Below are 19,886 nucleotides of genomic sequence, written 5' to 3'. Positions count from 1 at the left end.
GTCAAGCTTGCTAAAACCCTATCAGCTGCAAATAATGATGTTTTCTTTCTTCTTTTCTAATTCTTACATCTTTTACTATTTTCTTTATTGCATCGGCTAATACCTCTAGTACAATATAAATAGGAATGGTATTGCATAGATGCAGCCTTTTCTTGTTCTGGTGCCTTCTATTTGCTATAGTTTTTCTGGTGAGTTAAAAAATTCTTTTAGATTCTCTTTATTTTTTATTACAGTAGACATACAATGTTATATTAGATTCGGGTGTACAACATAGTGGTTAGATATTTATGTAACTTAAGAAGTGTTTTTTGCCTTCTTTTGTTTTGAGTCCTGTTGTTACCCCTCACCCCCTTCATTGCATTTGTTTTTTCTAAGGTTAGAAATTAAATTCTGTCTAGTCCTTTAGTAGCTATCCTAGATATTTTAACGCACTTAACAAAATGTAATGTCTTTACTTCTCCCTTCACTAATGAAAGGATTTAAATCCTTTTAACTCCACACCCCCTTCCAGCTTGTCCAGTATTTCTCTCCTGAATTGTTTAATTCTGAAAATTTGATGCTGTGTTTCATGCAGTCAGTGCTGTTTAGATTTATCCATATATTCACCAGTATATTTACTTACCATCTTTCTTGTGCTTCAAGCTTTCCACCTCAGATTATTTCATTTTCCTAAAGTATATTCTTTAAAATTTCCTTTTTCTGTGAAGGTTTTTTGCTGTGGTATATATTTTATCTGTCTTAAAATGCCTAATTCTTTGTTCTTAAAAACTAGTTTTGCTGGGTATGGAATTCATAGTTGGCAGTCATTGTTACTCAGCATATAGTATATATTATTCCATTGTCTCCTGGCTTTCACTTTTGCTCTTAGTTCAGTTGCCATTCTTTGTGGTCTTTCTGCTGACTGCTTTTATGATCTGTTCTACAACTTGGAGGTTTTACAGTTTCGCTTTAATTGTGGTGGTCTGGATCTCTCTCTTTAAAATCTTGCTTGAATTCATTGGGCTTCCTTGATTTTTGGTTTAGTCTGAGAAATTATCTTTAGATATTGCTTCTTCCCCATTCTTAATGTTATCTTCTTCTGTAACTTCATTAGATGTAAGTTAGGATTTCACTTTTTCTCCAAGTCTATTAATTTTTCTTTTATATTTTCTTTCTTGCTATTTCAGAAAGAAATCTGATTTATCTACTTTTATTCTATGGTTGCTTCTTTAAATTTGTGTTTTTAGTGTCTTTATCTCCCTTTATTTTATGCCAACTCAGTGATGTAAACATATTTTGTTCAGCTGTTTAAATTTTGCAACAAGAGAGTCATTAAGATACCTGCTTTTCCTTGCTGCTGAAAACAGAAGTCTGTTCTGTCACACTGGGTGTGTGCTCCAGAGCCTCGCACATTTCTTGACTCATTCATTCCAGACATGTTTGTTGTATGCCTGTTATACATCAATACTAAGGCTACAAGTTGAACAAGGACTTGGTTTTTCAGAGCCTGCGTTCTGGTGAGTGGAAAGAGACAGTATGTAAGTTGGCCTGTGGGGCTAAGTGTTATTAAGAAAATGGAGCAGAGTCAGGGCTGAGTGTCAGAGGAATGGGATGGATTAGGGGAGGTTTTCTTCAGAAGAAGGTGATGTCTGGTGATGTAAGGCAGCACAGCCTGCAGACGTTGGAGGAAGGGTGTTCCTGGCACAGGGGTAGCCAGTGCAAAGTTGGGGCTAAGCCGGTGCATTTGGTGACCCACAGGAAGGTCACGGTAGCTGGAGGAGTCGAGCCAGGATTGGAAGGAGCTGAGACTGAAGTTGGAAGCTGGGGCCAGATAGCATGGGATCTTGTAGGTCAGAGAGGGAAGGGTAGGTAAGTATGGCAGACAGCTCTTGGCAAGTTTGAACGTGGTGGCTTGAACCAGGTAGCTGAACAGAGAGGAAGTGTGAGGTGGCCACATTCTGGCCCTGTTTCAAGGTGGAGCTGATGGCATGTGGGGTGTGAGGGAAGGAGAGGAGTCAGGGATGACGCCAGGGCAGAGTCCTGGGCGGCTGCACAGATGACGGAGCTGTTTACTGAAGGAGAAAGATTAGGGGAGGAGCCCATGAGTGGGTGGGTGGAGGAGCAGAAGGTGAATGTTGGGCAGCGGCTCTGAGAGGTCTCTCAAATGCCCAGGGTGCGTCCTGAGCCAGTGGCTGGGTTGTGTGGGGGTCGGAGCTCCAGGGAGAGGTCTGTACTGGAGAAGTAAAGTCAGAGAAGAAGGGGGTCGCCTAGGAAACCGGTGTGCATATCTCGGAGCCCTGGGCCCTACTAGATCGCACACAGCCGTGAAGGTGTTGCCTGGGGACTTTGCAGGACAGACCGAAAGGCATGTGGGCACTGGGATTGAGTGAATGTAAGTGATACCCAAGCCAGTTATCTGTGACTTAAAGATAAGGAACTCGAATTCCTTTACCGGAAAAGCTTGAATTTCATGATTTGGAAATCGTGGAAGGTGCCTAGTGGTGCCGTATTTTCCTTTTAGATTTTCAAAAGTAACTCAACTAGGCCTGGCTGGCGTGGCTCAGTGGTTGAATGTCGACCTATGAACCAGGAGGTCACAGTTTGATTCCCAGTCAGGGCACATGCCTGGGTTGTGGGCTCGATATCCAGTGTGGGGTGTGCAGGAGGCAGCCGATCAATGATTCTCTTTCATCATTGATGTTTCTTTCTCTCTCTCCCACTCCCTTCCTCTCGGAAATCAATAAAAAAATATTTTTAAAAAAACTTCACTAATATATTCTTAGGGTAGAAAAATAAGAAATACAGGGATGCACAAAGAAAAAACCAAAACTCACATATTCCACCATCTAGAGAAGGGGAAAGTTAACATTTATTCAAGTATTTGCTCAGATGTCAGCTCCTCAGGAAAACCTTCCTGACCACTCTGTGCCCCAACCCTCACCCCACCGGCCACTACATTCCTTACGGGTCCGTCTTCAGGTCTTCGGGGCTGACCGTCAGCAGGGCCTTTCCCACTCTCCTTCACCCCTGGACCCCTTGTGCCTGGCATATCACACGCCTTCATTACAGTTTGTTGAGTGAAAGAATTCACACACTTTGGCTATGCCTTCCAGACTTCTTTTCTGGGCAGGCACCACTCTTAAACATGCATTTTTCATTAAGCTGAAGTGTTTGGTGTTTTAGGTACTGCAGAGAATCTGTGCACTCAGTCTGTCTTTCCAGCGGGAGCACCTCAAACACACTCACTGGGCTGCAGGCAGCAGGCTTCTCCTTCCTCCTCGCTCCCTCCCTCCCAGCCTAGTCAGATGTGACCTTGACTTATCTTTCCTGCTGCTATACTGTGTGCTCATGGACTGCAGAGCCCTGGCTTATTATGGATTTATTTCATTCCCTTCTCCCAGCTCTTAGTAAGGTTTCTGGCGCTCAGAAAGAAAATGTTTTTAGAATATTGGGGAAAATATACATAAAATGATAAAACATTGTTTTGACTTAGCATTTTACCCAGTTTTTCAGAATAAATTATATATTTTATTGGAAATGTTTAAAAATTTGGGACACAGGCTATTTCTTAATTAAGACAGCCAAATTGACAACTGTTTTATTAAGGAAAGGCTGTGTGTGTATGTGTGTGTGTGTGTGTGTGTGTGTGTGTGTGTGTGTGTGAAAGAGAGAGAGCAAGAAAAAGAGGAGGATGTGTATGAGGAGAGAAGGAGCGAGAGAGAGGATGTAGGAGGCATGGGGATGTCTGTGCATGTACTTGTATGTGATTTGTACATTTATGTCTGTGTTTGGTATTATAATTGAAGTTAAGATAGAACCAAGCCATTTTCAGGGCTTCTCAGGTAATACTTATTTATGCTAGTCGGGCATCTATATATATAAAACCTTAACATGCAAATAGACTGAATGTTGGAACAACCGAACAACCGAACAACCGGTCGCTATGACGTGTGCTGACCACCAGGGGGCATGCACGCAGACCATGGCAGGCCTCGGCCATAGCAGGATGTTGGAGGAGGTGAGTGGGGACACCAGACCAAGGCGGGGTGCCGGTCACTGTCATTGGGGTGAGTCTCTGGTGGTTACTGAAAATTCTTGGCTCTCATGCACTGTGGTCCCACTTGGCACTTGCACCTGCTGCCGGCGCCGGCCCCATTTGCACCCGCTGCTGGCGCCGGAGCCGCCACTCGCATGCACTGCTGGCACCTGGTGCCGCCACCTATTGCTTGGCGCTGTCAGCGGGTGCAAGTGGCAGCTGCCGACCCCAATCACCCCTCAGGACTTCACCTCCCCCTGCTCCTGAGGGGCAATTGGGGCTGGAGCTGCCTCTCTCACCTGCTGCCAGTGACAGCCCTGCTTGCACCCACAGCCGGTCCCGATTGCTCAGTGCCATCAGTGGGTGTGAGCAGAAGCTGCCAGCCCTGATCACCCCTGAGTGCTTCTCCACCTCCCCTGCTCCTGAGGGGCGATTGGGGCAGCAGCTGCTACTTGCACCACTCTTGAATTCCTTTACCGTCAGCGGCTGCGAGTGGGGCCAGCGCTGTCAGCGAGTGGGAGTGGTGGGAGGGGGAGTGGGGCTGCTGGCAGACAGGAGACTGGGGTCCACAGCAGGAGGGGTTGGGTGGGGACATGGAGGATGGGCCAAGACCCACCCCTGTGCCCATCACAGCCTCGCAGCCCACAGTTCCTTTTAAGGTGCACGAATTCATGCACTGGGTCCCTAGTTGTATCATAAATAGAAATAGCATAAATTTTTCTCCTTTGTAACCTGGTAACTGGAAATGTATATTAGGCAGGTAGCATCATGAAAAAAATATAGGAGGCTTAACATTGCAGGCGTTTGTTTTGTATTCCTGGAGTTTTCAATGGCACAACTGAGGAATGAGCATGTAAGTCTGTTTGCTGAAGTGACATGTGCCCTATGGGATGAATTATGGCCAGAGAGACTGAGAGGAGTGTAATGGGGACAAGCAGGTATAGACGGACATTTGCTGAGTGCCTTGTGTGTTTAGGCATTTACATATAACGTACCATTTAAGTTACTTATAACTTCCCTGAGAAGTAAGTCAGCCGTGGTTATATCCCCATTTTATAGATGAGAAGAATGAAGCTTACAAGTTAAAACTTGTAGCTGTCACAGCTAGTTCAAACCATGGGCTCTCTCTATTCTCCTCCTTTAAAGGAAACTTTTGCTATATTATGCTTGGCTTTAGCCCATCAGTTTTAGATCGTTGCTTGATAAATAGATGCCCTGTTTATTTTTTCGAATTATTGGATCGACCTTCATGTTATATGAACTTTTTAAAAAATAAACTCACTTTCAGGTTAGAACTAGTTGTCAGTTTGTCACACCAGGTCCAAACTGGCCCTATGTCCTTCTTTAAAACAGAAGGCATTGGCTCCAGCTTGTACATTTGAATGAAATGGAGTAGTTTCTTGAGGAAGTAGCACCATAGTTGAGTGCATAGACACCTACTTAAAAACCAAATCCTTTTGTGGTTTGTATGACTTTTTTTAACTCAAAGGCACATATTCACAGCACTTCACTTCCTGACACAGCTCTGATGGGTGAGTTCTCATCAGGGGTTTCCTAGCCTTCTTGTGGGGGGTGGCAGGTCGGGACGTGCTGGTAGTAGACGGAGCAGAGGTCTCTCTTCTTGCAGCGTAATGAGTGACTCGGGCTGGCAACCAGCGATGTGCCCATGGGCACCCTGCCCTTTGTAAATTCTCTCTCCCCTTCGCTTAGAAGCCAGAGCCACTTCCTAGGACCTGCCTCAAGGACCTGTGTGACCCTGCACTGAGCTGGTGTGTGCCTCCTTCTCTTTGCCATGCAGGGTCCTCTCCCTGGGGTGCCTGTCCCTCCGGCTCAGGAGTTCCCACGGAAATGTCAGTCCATGCACCCTTTCTGGACCCTCCTGTCTGTTCCTGTAGCGTTTTGTGCAGAATTCTCTTCGAGGACGTGCACTCTTGTTAGAGGCCTGTCCTCCCCATGGCAAGGGGAATGCTCAGTGTTTGTGCCTGGCTTGTTGGACGGAGTCTGGCCCGTGGTCACCACCGTCAGCCTGGCACTGTGACCGGTGGTTGAAGGCCCACACTGGCACCGTGCCAGGCCTCGGATAGATGCCATTGGGCCCTCAGAACCTCTCAGGCAGATTGGGTTCCATTTTACAGGTAAGCGGTATCAGTCACAGGCCTCTTCAGTCGTTTGCGTGAGGTGACTGGGCCATGGAGCAGGCATGCCAGCATGTCCGGTTAAAGAATCACAGATGCACAGTTCAGAGACCGCCTCGACTGACCCAGGAGCGCCGTGTTCTTTGGTCTCACTCTCTCTTGCTGCCTCTAGCTTTCAGGGGGGGCACTCGCCCGCCTGCAGTCCTTTCTCAAGGATTCAGCAGGGAGGTGCGCTCAGAAAGACGCGGAGGGAGGGAAGAACCTCGGGAGTGCCTGGCTCTGCAGGAAGAGAGGCAGCGGGAACTGCCCACAGAGGCCCTTTGTGTGACAGGAAGTCCTGCGTCTGGAAGGACTGCCTCAGAGTGGAGGGGCTGAAAGCAGCGAAGTGGCTGACCTGAGGCCACTCTGACTCATGCTGTTGTTAATAACGCCCTTTGTGAATCTTGGGAACCTGCTTCAGCAGACCTCGGCTTGGCCTGGCCTCCTAACCGCCAGCTCTCAGGTCGGCATTTCTCCGGTCACATCTGCCCTTGTGAATGCCCCCATTTTCTCGCCTGAACAAAGGACAGCCTCCCTCCCGATCCATTCTATAGTTTTCCTTCTGCTTTTGCCAGAGAATCTTTCTGTCTCATCTGGGCCTACGCCACTTTCCTTTCTTTAGGCTTTAAGTGTGTGTCTTAAGTTGGAAAACTTGCAGCTCAAGGAAGAAGTATCCCACTGGGCAAGTTCTTCTGCCCGAGAGAAGGAATCCTCGGAAAGTGTTTGATGCCGCTTAACAGCTGGCGGTGGCGGAGCTGCGCCAAGAGCTCAGGGAATAAAGATGAAATGAAGGGGCCCGAATCGACAGCCCAGTTCCCCGCCACTTCCTCATACACTCCGCCTATCTGTGGCCATCGGTGGTCACTGGTTAGCACTGTGGATAGGATGCAGGATACCCTGACGTGAACGGGGGAGGTAGTGGTGGTGATGAGCTGACAGTCCTCATGTGCTCTCCAACCCTGAGCACCAACTCCAAGAGAGAGAGAGAGACAGAGAGAGAATGAGAATGTGTATAATGCTGCTTGTATGAAGGGATTCTAAAATTATGTTGGAATAACACCCCTTCTGTCTTTAGCAGGCAGCTTTACGTGTTGGGACTCCTCCTGGGTTGACATGATGGCAAATCAATGTACATTTGTTCTTTAGAGCCATAAAGTGAGTCTTTGTTGAATGTGGCTTTTTCAGTGTGCCTGGGCAATCAGCGTAGAATGCTTGCGTATGTGGGGCAGAAGAAGCCACATCTGTTGAATGTGTTTAATTGTGGCTCATACATACTCTTTAGATTTTGGTGACCAGAGGTCATATCCTTTTCCATACTTAGAGTGGTGGAAATCAGAGCTGCAAAGACCCTTTTCATCTAGCCTACCCCTCACATTGTCGAGAAGGGGAAGTGAGTGAGTATCAGGAGGGTGCGGGGAGGAGTAGGAACAGATCTGAGAATGACTCCAGCCCCCTCCCCATTCATGTGATGAAACCTGGGGTGAGTTACTCAAAGGTGGCTTAGCCCTGGCTGGTTTGGCTCAGTGGATAGAGCATTAGCTTGTGGACTTAAGGGTCCCAGGTTCGATTCTGGTAAAGGGCACGCACATGCCCGGGTTTGGGGCTCAGTCCCCAGTGGGGGGATGTGTGGGAGGCAGCCGATAGGTGATTCTCTCTCATCATTGAAGTTTCTATCTCTCTCTCTCTTCCTCTCTGAAATCAATAAAAATATATATTTTTTAAAAAGGTGGCTTAGTGTCTGGTGAAAGACAACTTAGTATGACTACTCTTTAAATTTCTGGTGAAGTTTTCCCATTAATGTAACTACTAGTCCAAAGGAAGACACATGGTGTTTATAGTTATGGAAGGAGGTTGTATGGTTACAGATAGGAGTCCATTGAGAAAGTGTCCAGGTGTCTGAGTGATGACTCTTCTTTGTGTGGCCGCCACTCTTCTGGTGCTTTAACACAACCTCGTGGGGGCCTAATCCCACTTCCGTCTCTGCCTAACACTGACAGGTGGCCTGCCAGCCTCTCCTTGAACTTCAGGGCACCACCTGCTTAGGACTCCTTCCCAGTATTGGAGAGCTCTGAGTTTAGTGAGTTTTTCTTTATGTAAAGTCATGCATGACCCATTCTCTTGAACATGAATCCAGCTTTGGTATGTGAAGAAAGAGTATGATTTCCCTTTCCCTGGTGGACCACTGACGCCACTTTACAGAAACGAGGCTGAGGGGACTCCCTGCATCGCCACGGTCTTCTCCATCCCGGTATACTCCCTCCCCCACTCACTCACACAGTTGGTCATTTGTTGGTTCAGACATTCAGTCACTTAGCAAATATTTGAGCGTCTACCTCACTGGGCTACAAAAACGAAAACACAGTCTTGCCTGTAAAGTTTGTGAAATGAGTGTCCATGTGCTGTTACCCTCTGCTTTTCTTTGCTTATGTCCAGTTTCGCATATTAAACGGCTCACCTGCTGGTCCTTTATAATGGCCGGTGGCGTCCGTTCTGTCAATCACCATGTTTTCTCAGTTCACGAACATTTGACTCGTCTCCAGTCTTTGCTGTTATAAATGTTACTGAGATGAACATTTTGTTCAGGCTATTTTTCTTTGAGTTTATTTGCTTGAGGCATATTCCCCAAAGTGGGACTGCCAGGTCAGAGGTCGGTAACTATTATCAGCCTTGTTCTGCATTTCCCGATTTTTCCATGAAGCCTATTAGCAGTGTTAGAATACATTCCTGTTTTCCGATAGCCCCACTAAAACGGGCATTGTCATTTTAATTTTTCTTATTTTTATAAATTACTGCCTTTTTTGGTTGTTGTTAATCCTCACCTTAGGATATTTTTCCATTGATTTTTAGGGAGAGTGGAAGAGAGAGGGAAAGACACAAAGAAACATCAATGTGAGAGAAACACATCGATTGGTTGCCTCCTGCATGTGCCCCAACCAGGGCCCAGGCCAGGGAAGGGCCTGCAACCAGGTATGTGCCCTTGATAGGAATCAAACCCGGGACCCTTTGGTCCGTAGGCTGACACTCTATCCACTGAGCCAAATTGGCTAGGGCAAGTTTTATTCCATTTTTATTCCAAGTATTTCCATTTTTAAAGGGGGTTAAGCTATTTTCCTCGCATGGAAATTTGCTCTGTTAGTCTTGGCTAGGTTATGTTGCAGTAATAAGCGAGCCCCAAATCTCAGAGGCTTAAGATAACAAAAATATTCTTCTGACTCACTGTGCCTATCACTGGGGGTAGTTCCACACAGTGTCCAGGGCCAGGCTGGTTGAGGAGACTCTGTCCTGTGGCTGCAGTGGGATGCTTCTCGGTGGATGACAGGCAGAGAGGAGAGGGCCAGGACTGGGCGAGGCTCTTCACTGGTTACGGGGCCTGGCTGAGCAGGTGGAACTTCAGGGAGCCTTCCTGCCTGTGCCCCAGCTGTCTTTTCTCCAGGGTGCTCACCTGCTCACCTGCGGCAGCCTCTTTGGACCCTCAGTCTTCATTTCAGCCCTGAGTATAGTTTAGGTAATAAGATTTTGTCAGTTGTGTTGAATCCATTTTTCTTTATTTGCTTTCCACATGACATTTTATTATGCAGAGGCTTAAATAATTACATAAGTTTTGGAGACATCATCTTTTTCTCTGGTATTTTTTTCTTTTTTACCCCCAATGATCTCTGAACTTTTTATGGCCTCCTGCCCCCCAAGGGGTACTCCACTTCTGCTGCCTCCTTAACACCTCAGAACTTTGGTGTCACTGCCCTCAGACACCACTTTGCAGACATCCCGCGGTGGTGGTCTTTAGGGCGGAGTTGCTGTTGTCTAGGGCGTCACCAAAACCGAAGTCCTCCCCTGATCCAGCAGGCAGCGGTAGGTGGTGATCTCAGCCTCCATCGTGACCTTGATGTTCAGCAGGGCCTTGTACGCCCCCTCTGCCCAGGTCTGGGCCAGCTCTGCCTCCAGGTAGAGCAGGATCCCGCCTGCTGTTCCATCTGCCTGGCATAGCGTGTCTCCACCTCCCGCTGGCTGTTCTCCAAGCTGGTCTTCAGATGTCTCATCAAGTGCAGGTCGATCTCCAAGGACTGAACCATTTGTCTTAGCCCCAGGAGTGTCATCGCAGAAGCTCCTACCTTAGCGGTCTGCGAGGTGACCACTGTGGTGCTCCCTCAGTCTGGTGGGACCAGTGCTTGTCTAACTCCTCTCGGTTCTTCTGCGCCAGCTTGTCATATGAGGCCGCTGTCTGCCAGGATCTTGCTGAGGTCCTGAGGTTGGGAGCATCCAACTCCACAGTCAACCCAGAATTGGCAGTCTGGTTTTGTAGACCATTTGCTTCCTCCTTGTGGTTCTTCATGAAGAGCCGCTCCTCCTTGAGAGCTTTGATCTCTGTCTCCAGCTGCAGCCAAGTGGCACTTTCGGAGCCCAGTGATGTCACTCTCTAGTCGGTGCATGGCCTACCCTATCTCATACTTGACTCTGAAGTCATCAGCAGCAAGACATGCATTGTCCATCTGCAGAATGATGCTAGCATTGTCCACAGAACTTGCGAAGATCTGAGCCCTCTGGTCTTCCATGGTCTTGAAATAATGCCCCCAGTCTCTGACCTGGGGTCCCTTCTCCACGTGTTTACGGATTATGCTCTCCAGTCTCCCGAGTATCAGCCTTCAGGCTCCTCACCCTCTCCAAGTAGGAGGCCAGGTGGTCATTCAGGCATTGCTTAATCTGCTTCTTACTCCAGATGCCCCCGGATGCTGCCAGACCCCCAACCATCCTCACAGTCAGGCCCCCGGACCCCAGCCACCTGGACGCTGGTGGAGTAGGATATGGAGATCCAGGAGCCTGAGCCCCCAGCATCTGTGTAAACGCTGGCTGTGCTGCTGGCAGGTGGGCTCAGTGGCTGGGAGACCGCGGAGTCCAGGGTTCGGTAGTCTGTGGAGAAAGAAGCCAGAGCGGGTGCTGAAGCTCATGTTCAGGGAGAAAGGCCAGAGGCCAAGATTCAGGTTCCAGCAGTCTCTTTTGTTTCTTTAGCATCACAATTTATCTTTTCCCAGAGCCAGAAAATAAACTATTTTCTTTGAGTTGCTTAAAATAGATTTTTATGTGGCTCCATCTGACACTTCAAACTAATCCAAATATATATAATCTAAGTGAACTTAGGTTTTTGGTGATATGTTTGTTCTGTAACATGAAAAACCTGAGCACATCCCTTCAGTGCAACACCCCTGCATGATGAAAACACTCCTCAAGGTAGGAACGTTCTCAGCCTGATAGAGGGCATGATGACCACTCACAGCGCTGGTGAAGAGGACTGAGGCAGGGTGTCTGCTCTCACCACTGCTGCTCACAGCGCACTGGAGGCGCTAGCCAGGCGGTGAGGCCAGAAAGGTAAATGGAAGGCATACAGATCAGAAAGCAAAACGTAAAACTGTCTCAGTTCCCAGATGATGTGATCTTCTATGTAACAATCCTAAGGAATCCACTATAAAACTATTAGAACTAATATACGAGTTCGGCAAGTTTCAGAATACAAGGTCAATATATAAACGATACGGTATTTCTGTAGACTAACAATGAGTAATCCAAAAATAAAATTTAGAAAACAATTCCGTATAATAGCATGAAAAATAATAAAATATATAGGAATAAATTTGAAATACAAGACTTGTACACTGAAAACTACAAAACATTGTTGAAAGAAATTGAAGGTAACCTCAATAAATGGAAAGATATCCCACATCCATGCATGGGAAGACTTAACATTGTTAAGTTGGCAGTATTCCCTAAATTGTACAGATTCAGTGCAACCCCTATCAGAAGCCCAGCGACTTCTTCTGTAGAAATCAACAAGCTGATTCTAAAATTCATATGGAAATGCAAAGTATCCATCCAGAATAGTCAGAACAGTTTGGAAAAAGCAGAACTCACACTTTCCAATTTCAAAAAGGCCTGTAAGTGTTCTAGACTGGTATTGGCATGAGGATGGAACCAAGAGAACAGGATGAATCCCTAACATTTATGGTCACTTGGTTTTAGACAAGAGTGTCAAGCTAAAGAATAAAGAATAGTGTTGTGAACAATTAGTGCTGGGACTACCTGATATCTACATGTAGAAGAATGAATTTGGACCTTTGCCCCACACCACATATAAAACTGAGCTCTAAATGAATCAAGAGTCTAAGTGTAAGCGCTAAATCTATAAAATTTTTAGAGGAAAACAGGCGTAAATGTTCAGTACCTTGGATTAGGCAATGGTTTCTTAGCTCTGACACCAAAACAAACAACAAAAGAAAAAAAGAAACTTGGCTCAGTTGGTTTGAGGCTATGTCCTGTGCGCTGAAAGATTGCCAGTTGATTCCGGTCAGGGCACATACCTGGATTTCGGGTTTGATCCTGGTCAGGGCTTGAACGGAAAGCAACTAATCAATGTTTCTCACATCAGCGTTTCTCTCCCCTTCACCCCCTACCCAGCATGTCTCAGATGAGGATTAACAAAAATCAATCAATCAATCAGTCAATCAATCAATCAATGGATAAGTTGGACTTTATAAAAATTAATACTTCAAAGGATAATATCAAGAAAGTAGAGAGACAGCTACAGAATGGGAAGTTGGACGAGGCGTAGGCAGTGGAGGGCGGCCAGCTTGAAGGGAAGGAACTGAGAATCGGGAAGTCCGGGGATTGGCAGGTGCCCATCTCCAGGCCGTGCTAGTCTCCCTGGCCCCAGTGCAGGGGCGCCACTTCCTAACTCCTGACCTCGGCGACTGGGTTCTTTTCTCCTTCCCTCCCTCATGTGTACAGGGGGAGTGGATATTAGAGGCGTGTGGGAGGCTCTGCGCATGGCCGGCCTCTGGGTGTAGGTGTGACAGCCACCAGTAGCCGATGTTACTCAGTCAGCAAACAGTGCTCTTCTGTGCGCAGCTGCCTGTGCGCAGCTCCGAGAGGCTGAGATGAAGAGGACGTGAGCATGCTCTTGAGCAGCGCATGTCTTTCCTCTCATTGCATAGAACATACAGATCTATTTTTGGAATAAAATGCTGTCCTAATTACGGAGTAAAGAAGGAAATGGAGTTTTTATGCCAGTGCTATTTCTTTCCATTTTGTTTCAATTTCCATTCTTTAATGGCTGACTATGAAATAATAATAATAGGTGACATTTGTTAGGCTGGTCACAGCACCGTCCTACGTGAGTGTCACCATCACCACCTTCCCTGCAGCAGGCTGTACTCCAAGCTGGTCGTCAGATTGGGCCAGGAAAGGGTCCAGCTTGAGGAATCTGGTCGTTGTGTCTGGTGCTGGGGAGAGCGTTCCCGCATTCGGCAGCTTATGGGAGGCCGGATGTGTGCAGACCCTAAACTGCAGGCTCTGGGAAGTCGGCACTGTATCTGTTCACCGTGGTCGGCGTTCCGTGCGTGACTCAGGGAATAAGTGAATGACCAGAGGGACTGACCACGAAGGTGAGGAGGTGGCTTGTGTGGAGGCAGCACTAGACCAAGTCTCCGGGCTCCATCGTCCCAGCCCCGCCTTGAAAACAGATGTGGTCCTACGTCTCCTAAATACTGCCCTGTGGAGCATGCTCCCTTCGCACTGTGGGGCTGCCCCCCTGAAGGGTTTTGGGGACAGGGAATAACTAGGGTTTTTAGGCTACTTGTTTTCTGGCTTGGCTAGGCCTACTCTCAGTTTTCCTCTCAAATCTTGGAACTCTTCCTATCCATTTTCTTGCATTGTTGTTTGCATTCTCACATTAACATCAGTTTGGAAAGTGTGTCGTTTTTGTCCCTGTTAAAGTAACGTTTTCTATTTTTAAACCTGTGGAGCATCGAGTCAGTATTTAGCTCAGGGAAACCTTCAGCCTGAGTCCCCACGTTCCCAGGGTGCTTGCCAACCAGAGGCCTAAAAAAGTATCGCTGTGAAAATCAGTCCAAGACCCGGACCTGTCAGTTTCTTTTCTTTTTTTATTTATTATATTTTATTGATTTTTTACAGAGAGGAAGGGAGAGTGATAGAGAGTTAGAAACATCGATGAGAGAGGAACATCGATCAGCTGCCTCCTGCACACCTCCTACTGGGGATGTGCCCACAACCAAGGTACATGCCCTTGACCGGAACCGAACCTAAGACCCTTCAGTCCGCAGGCCGACGCTCTATCCACTGAGCCAAACCGGTCAGGGCCTGTCAGTTTCTCTTATGTGAGAAATGTGAGGGGTGGGGGTGGGACATGAGTGAATGCTGTTTGCTCCAGCTCCTGGAGGAAACCTGTGGGTAAGGAGCTGACAAGCTGGCCTGAGACCTGGTGACTATGGATCTTGTCCTTTCCGCTGCCGAGACAATTATTGCCCAGGCGTGGGAAGCCACCTGAAGGTGACAGGGGCCTGCCGTGACGTGTTTTCTGTGAGCTCTTCAGATGTAGAAGACACAGGCCAACCTAGTCATTTCAGGGTTACTACATGACTCCAGATCTGGCATTTTTTCAAAATGCTAATTCCTCCCATGGAAAGTGTCACTTTCTCTAACCTGCAGGATCCAGCTGAGACAGCGCCCCTCTCCCTCCTGCTCGCCCCTTTGCCTGGTGGTTCTGTCTCATTTCTTGAGCACCTGCTTTGGGTTACACGTAGATGAAAAGGGCAGAGACTTCCCCATGGGGTTCAGGTGGAGTAGGAGAGGCCCCTGTGAGCCTGCAGGGATGGCACGTGGCGGGAGTGCTGAGTCGCCAGGCTGTTTGTCCTAAAGGACACTGAGGGGTTGCCAGGGGCCTGTTGGTGCGCCCTCGGCTGTCGTGGTCCTTGACCAGTGCATACCCCGTGAGCCCTTTCTAGAGAGGACTTCCCTAGGAGCTGCTGAAGGCTCTGTGCAGTGCAGCAGCTCGTGGGGCAGCTGATTTCCCCACGATCGTTGAGATCGACCGCGCCAACCTTTCCCGCCTCCTGCATGTTCCAAAGGTGGATGTTTCCTTACGCGTTTTCTGCATCTGCAGCTTTCCTGTCTTCTTCGGGCCAGTTTTCAGAATAAAGTAAATTGACCCACCTTTCTCTAGATCTTCAGAACCATTTCATTTTCATTCTCAGGCCAAAGGAATTCACTGCTGAGCATTCACTATTCATACACAATTACGAAGTTCTGAACTAATTCAGTTACTTTCTAATTTGGAAATGAACCCCCTGGTGCAGATAGAGAGTGAGTTATTTTTTAAAGACCCTCCCCAAACTTACCTGAGGTGACTGCCAGCTTGTTTCAAACACATCTTCTGTTCCGCTCTTTTTAAATGGCATCAGCTCTTAGGGTTGTCAGCTCAAACGCAGCATTTAGCAGAACGGATCTGTTGGACTGTGCAAGTGTGCAAAGGGGTGGTGAGGAGTGAGCTGGGAAGAGTCCGCCAGGCGGGAACAGGCAGACCTCTCACCCGATCTCCTCCCTCTGAGCTACTGAGTGGAAGAGGGAGCCTTCTGGAGAGGGGGTCGCGGACCACTCGATGAGGGAGGAGGACTTTCGGGCTCCGTATCTGCGCAGCTGGTCCCCAGGCAGCGTGGTTCCCCTCGGGTGCTGGGCGTGTCTGCTTCTTGGAGCTACATGCTCTCCATCCCTGCTCCTTACCACAGGGGCCTTGGGCAAGTCTGGGTCTGGGAGAGCTGAGTTCAGGGGGAAATGCAGGGCTGTAGATAGGCGAGGGGGTGCATTCTCAGAGTAGGGTGGCGGGGCGGGAAGTAACAGCATTGGATGTGTTGGTTTACGTGCCTTGTACAGAACTCTTCTTTGAGGACAGGGACCCTACATCCATACTTAGGGCGCTGGTGGCCTCTGAGCACATGCTTGTTAAATGGTGGAGCCAGGAAACCAAGGCAGAGTCGGGGATGGACAACGTGGTGGGATAGAAGTTGAGAGAATGAGGTCATTTTGTGTTAACCTCAGTGTTTTTTCAAAGCGCACACGTCTTCATTTCTACTCCTGTCTGCCTGGTCTCGGCATCATCTCTCCCTGGGAAGCACTGTAGTCTGTCATCCCTGCTCTCCTTTTGTGGGGTACCTTTCCCTGGAGCCCCTGGCTCACTCCTTCCCTCTCCTTCAGATGTCACCTATGACCTTCTGTGTGGCCTTCTATAGCCCCTCTGTTTACATGTGCAGTCTCTTTTCTTCCTCCACCCTCACCCCTTCCCTTGCTTTAGTTCTCTGCAGAGCAGCTTCTGTGTGATTGCGTTTGTCAGTCACCTGCCCTGGAGCACAGACTCCGTGAGGCAGGGTTTTTGTCTCTTCTATACCGTTAGATGCTCCAGCACGAGAACATCGTGTGACCCAGGGGTCCCCAGAACATAGGTGCTGAAGGAATGGAAAACAAGCAGTAGACTGGGTGGATGATCACGGCCCTCCCAATGGACAGAGGCCAGTTTAATTAAAAAGAAAACCCTCTTGCCCTCGCCGGTTTGGCTCGGCGGATGGAGTGTCGGCCTGCAGACTGAAGGGTCTCAGGTTCGATTCCTGTCAAGGGCACATGCCCAGGTTGCGGGCTCAATCCTCAGTGGGGGGTGTGCAAGAGGCAGCCAGTCAATTCTCTCTCATTGTTGATATTTCTATCTCTCTTTCCCACTTCCTTCCTCTCTACAATCAATAAAAATACATTAAAAGAAAAAAAAGAAAACGCTCTTTTGATTGTTGTCTTGATTTATTTATGAAACCATCTTTCTTTTTTGTTTCGACACAAAACGTACAATGTACGTGTTTACTGAAAACTTTGAACTGGGGATTGGCACAGCCAGCCCTGCCCATCCTTTGTCCACATGCCCAGTCTCTCGTTAGCATGTTGGAGTCTAAGCAGAGCTTGAGGATCACTTCCTTTTACGAACAAGCACACCTAAGGCCCAGGGAGTCGCGTGCTCAGCCCCAGGTCTTTCTGCTCCCTCTCATTAGAGTCACCCCGGAGCCGGGGAGGGACCCAGCATTCCCTGCGTGAGGCAGCGTCCATGCATCAGCTAAGCTCGTCCCCCTTTCGCGGTCTGCAGGTGGGCCTCATCTTCCTGTTTCATGAGTGGGAACCAGAGGCACGGAGCAGTCGTGGGGTTTGCTTGGGCACATGGCTTGTAAGACCCAAGTGCTGAGTCAGTCCCATTGGGTTCTGTTCCTTGCCAGTGCTCTCGGCACACCGTGTAGCCCCTCCCAGGTACATGGGAATCTCCTCCTCCACATGGTAGGGGTGTCTGCAGCAGGCTCCCAGATCTTGTGTTTTTAAACTATTTTTTTTTTTTATTGATTTCAAAGAGGAAGGAAGAGGGGCAGAGAGAGAGAGAGAGAGAGAGAGAGAGAGAGAGAGAGAGAGACATCATTGATGAGAGAGAATCATTGCCTCCTGCAGGCCCTACACTGGGGGTGGAGCCCACAACCTGGGCATGTGCCCTGACCGGGAATCGAACTGTGACCTCCTTGTTCATGGTCAGTGCTCAACCCCTGAGCCACGCCGGCCTGGCTCTGTGTTTTTGGAAGATGCTGCTGGTCAGGCCCCCCCATGTTTGAGTTTCCTGCCGTGAGTCCCTTCTCGGGTTGACCTTTGTCTGCGCGGGCAACGCTTCCCCTGCCCAACATCTCTGTGTACGTGAGTGATTCTCCTGGGCTTTGGGTAACAAAACAAATTGAAAGCTCAGTGATTATGGGATTTGAATAATTTATGTTGCAAAAGATTAAAAAGTTAGGCCTCACAGAGTAAATTTTAAGGGGTCGCTTAAGTACCATCACTTTGTCGAAACTGTTCAACTGCCAGCAAAGCTTTTTCGCAAACAAGTTTTCCTGATGCTCTGACTCCAGACAGCCTTGGAGGTGAGGATGCAGTGTGTCCAAAACCAGTCTCTGGGCATGAGGCAGGGTGGCCGTTTGCACAGGAGGGTAACTATTTCATGGGAAGAGGAGAGGAGATACAGCGAGTAGGGCAGGGGAAGGGGAACAGGGAGGAGGCAGGTCCTAATCTGATGAGGATGCCCCGGGACTTGGAGGTTTCCTGAGAAATTCATTCCCTGGCTCCATTTCTTCCTTCAGCAGCTGTCACTGAGCAGCTGCAGGTACGGTGATAGGCACCAGGGTTTCCCAGGAGCTAACAGCTTCATTGGGGAAATACGGCACCATAGAGGAACTATAAGGAGACAGGTGGGCAGAGGGTCACTAGCATGGTGGAGGGTAGAGGAGGCTCCTCAGAGGAGGTGACACTTAAACCGGGCCTTGCAGGATGGGTAGGAGTTGACAAGGAAGGGCAGTCTCTGGTAGTAGCACGCAGCATGTGTAGTTGTTCAGGGCCTGGTAGGAGGCTGAGGCTGGCTAGGCAGGTAGGGCAGGCCAGAGTGGATCCCCAGGGCTGAAACCTGTGGGTTAAGGGTCTTCTGTAAGTATACACTGAGTGGCCAGGTTATTATCTCTGAACGCATGTATATATTAGAGGCCTGGTGCATGAATTCATGCATGGGTGGGGTCCAGCCTGCCTGCTGGTCGAACTCCTGGTCGAGGGGACAATTTGCTTATTAGCCTTTTATTATATAGGATATACACTGAGTGGCCAGATTATTATGCGTTCAGAGATCATCATCATCTGGCCACTCAGTGTAGTTAGAGGACATGCAGTGGAGACAAGGTTCCAGGGAGGGTGTTGGGGCGTACTCAAGTGAACGAAGGGAAAAGATGGTCACAAAATGCCTGAAGAGGTTGTATGTTAACGATAGAAATGATGCTGTGGTTCTTTCCCGCCTTTCCCACACTGAGAACACAGTCAGTGCAAGGCACTCTGGGGCCTCGGTTATACTTTTTGAATTCAGTTTGGCTTTTATGAAAAGTCTCAAAACAATTCTTGTTGCGTGAGTGTATGTTTCCATACTTCCATCAAACTCTAAAGCATACAAGGTCTTATTCATATCACATTGCTGGTAAAATTAGAGAAAATTTTCAAAGCGCCTTTTCCTTCCTTTTACTTTCTTTGTCTCACGTTTCTCCGATAGGGAAAAAGCCTGGAAGACTGTCAAAGAACTTGCTGTTCTCATAAGTATTTGAGGAGAACAGTGTGAGTCATTGTAGCTTTTTGCTGGTATTTTAGTATCCGGTTTATTTTTAAACAGTTCTGTGCAACTGGAGTTTCTTCCATAGTTTCTGTTACCATGGCTCCATAATATTTCCTCAAATCTGCTTATTCATACTTTCACACACTCCAGCATCGACTTTACAATTCCTTCGAGTCAGAATATCTTATTCATGATATCCAAGAATGTTTGTCCAGCTGCAATAGCATTTTCTCCAAAATGCATTTTCTCCAAAAGTTAGTTGCTTTTCCCACTGTAGATGCTGGGACGAGAGAGCATTTGGTTCTGTGAAGGACGTGTGCAGTGAGTGGGGTGGCGGGCTATTCGGGGGCTCTCCTCGGAGGTCTTAGAGGAGACTAGTGTCACCTGTGAGGAGCCGCTTCCCCTTTAGATGCCACAGGTGAAGGCACAGGGTGGCAGTGCTGCCACGTTTGCTTGGGAAGTGCTGGCCTTAGGTGTTTCGGTCCAGACATCCACAGACCCTGGGTTCTTGGTTGTCTCAAGTGTGTGCATGTTTTTGTTCTCACTCTTATTTATTCATTCATTTGTTTTTGGACTTGACCGAGACTTCCACTTTGGGACGGTCTCTTGTGTCAAGAATCTGCAGTGAAAAGCAAAGCAGTCCCAGGCCTGGCGGGCACGGGTGAAGCTGCCTGGCACTCCCTCCTGGCATTCGGACCTTCAC

General features: G+C 48.1%; 1 protein-coding gene and 1 pseudogene across 4 annotated transcripts in view; one reads left to right on the top strand and one right to left on the bottom strand.

Annotated features, from left to right (window-relative positions):
* The window catches only part of PACSIN2 (protein kinase C and casein kinase substrate in neurons 2), a 111,745-nt gene that overhangs the window by 54,086 nt on the left and 37,773 nt on the right, over positions 1 to 19,886 (top strand). The gene's annotated exons all lie outside the window — the stretch shown is intronic.
* On the bottom strand, positions 9,901 to 11,132 carry LOC103298667 (keratin, type I cytoskeletal 18-like; annotated as a pseudogene).

This window comes from Eptesicus fuscus, chromosome 7 (genome assembly GCF_027574615.1).
Source record: "Eptesicus fuscus isolate TK198812 chromosome 7, DD_ASM_mEF_20220401, whole genome shotgun sequence".
In the NCBI taxonomy this organism is placed as follows: Eukaryota; Metazoa; Chordata; class Mammalia; order Chiroptera; family Vespertilionidae; genus Eptesicus; species Eptesicus fuscus.
This window is presented reverse-complemented; position numbering and strand designations above follow the sequence as displayed.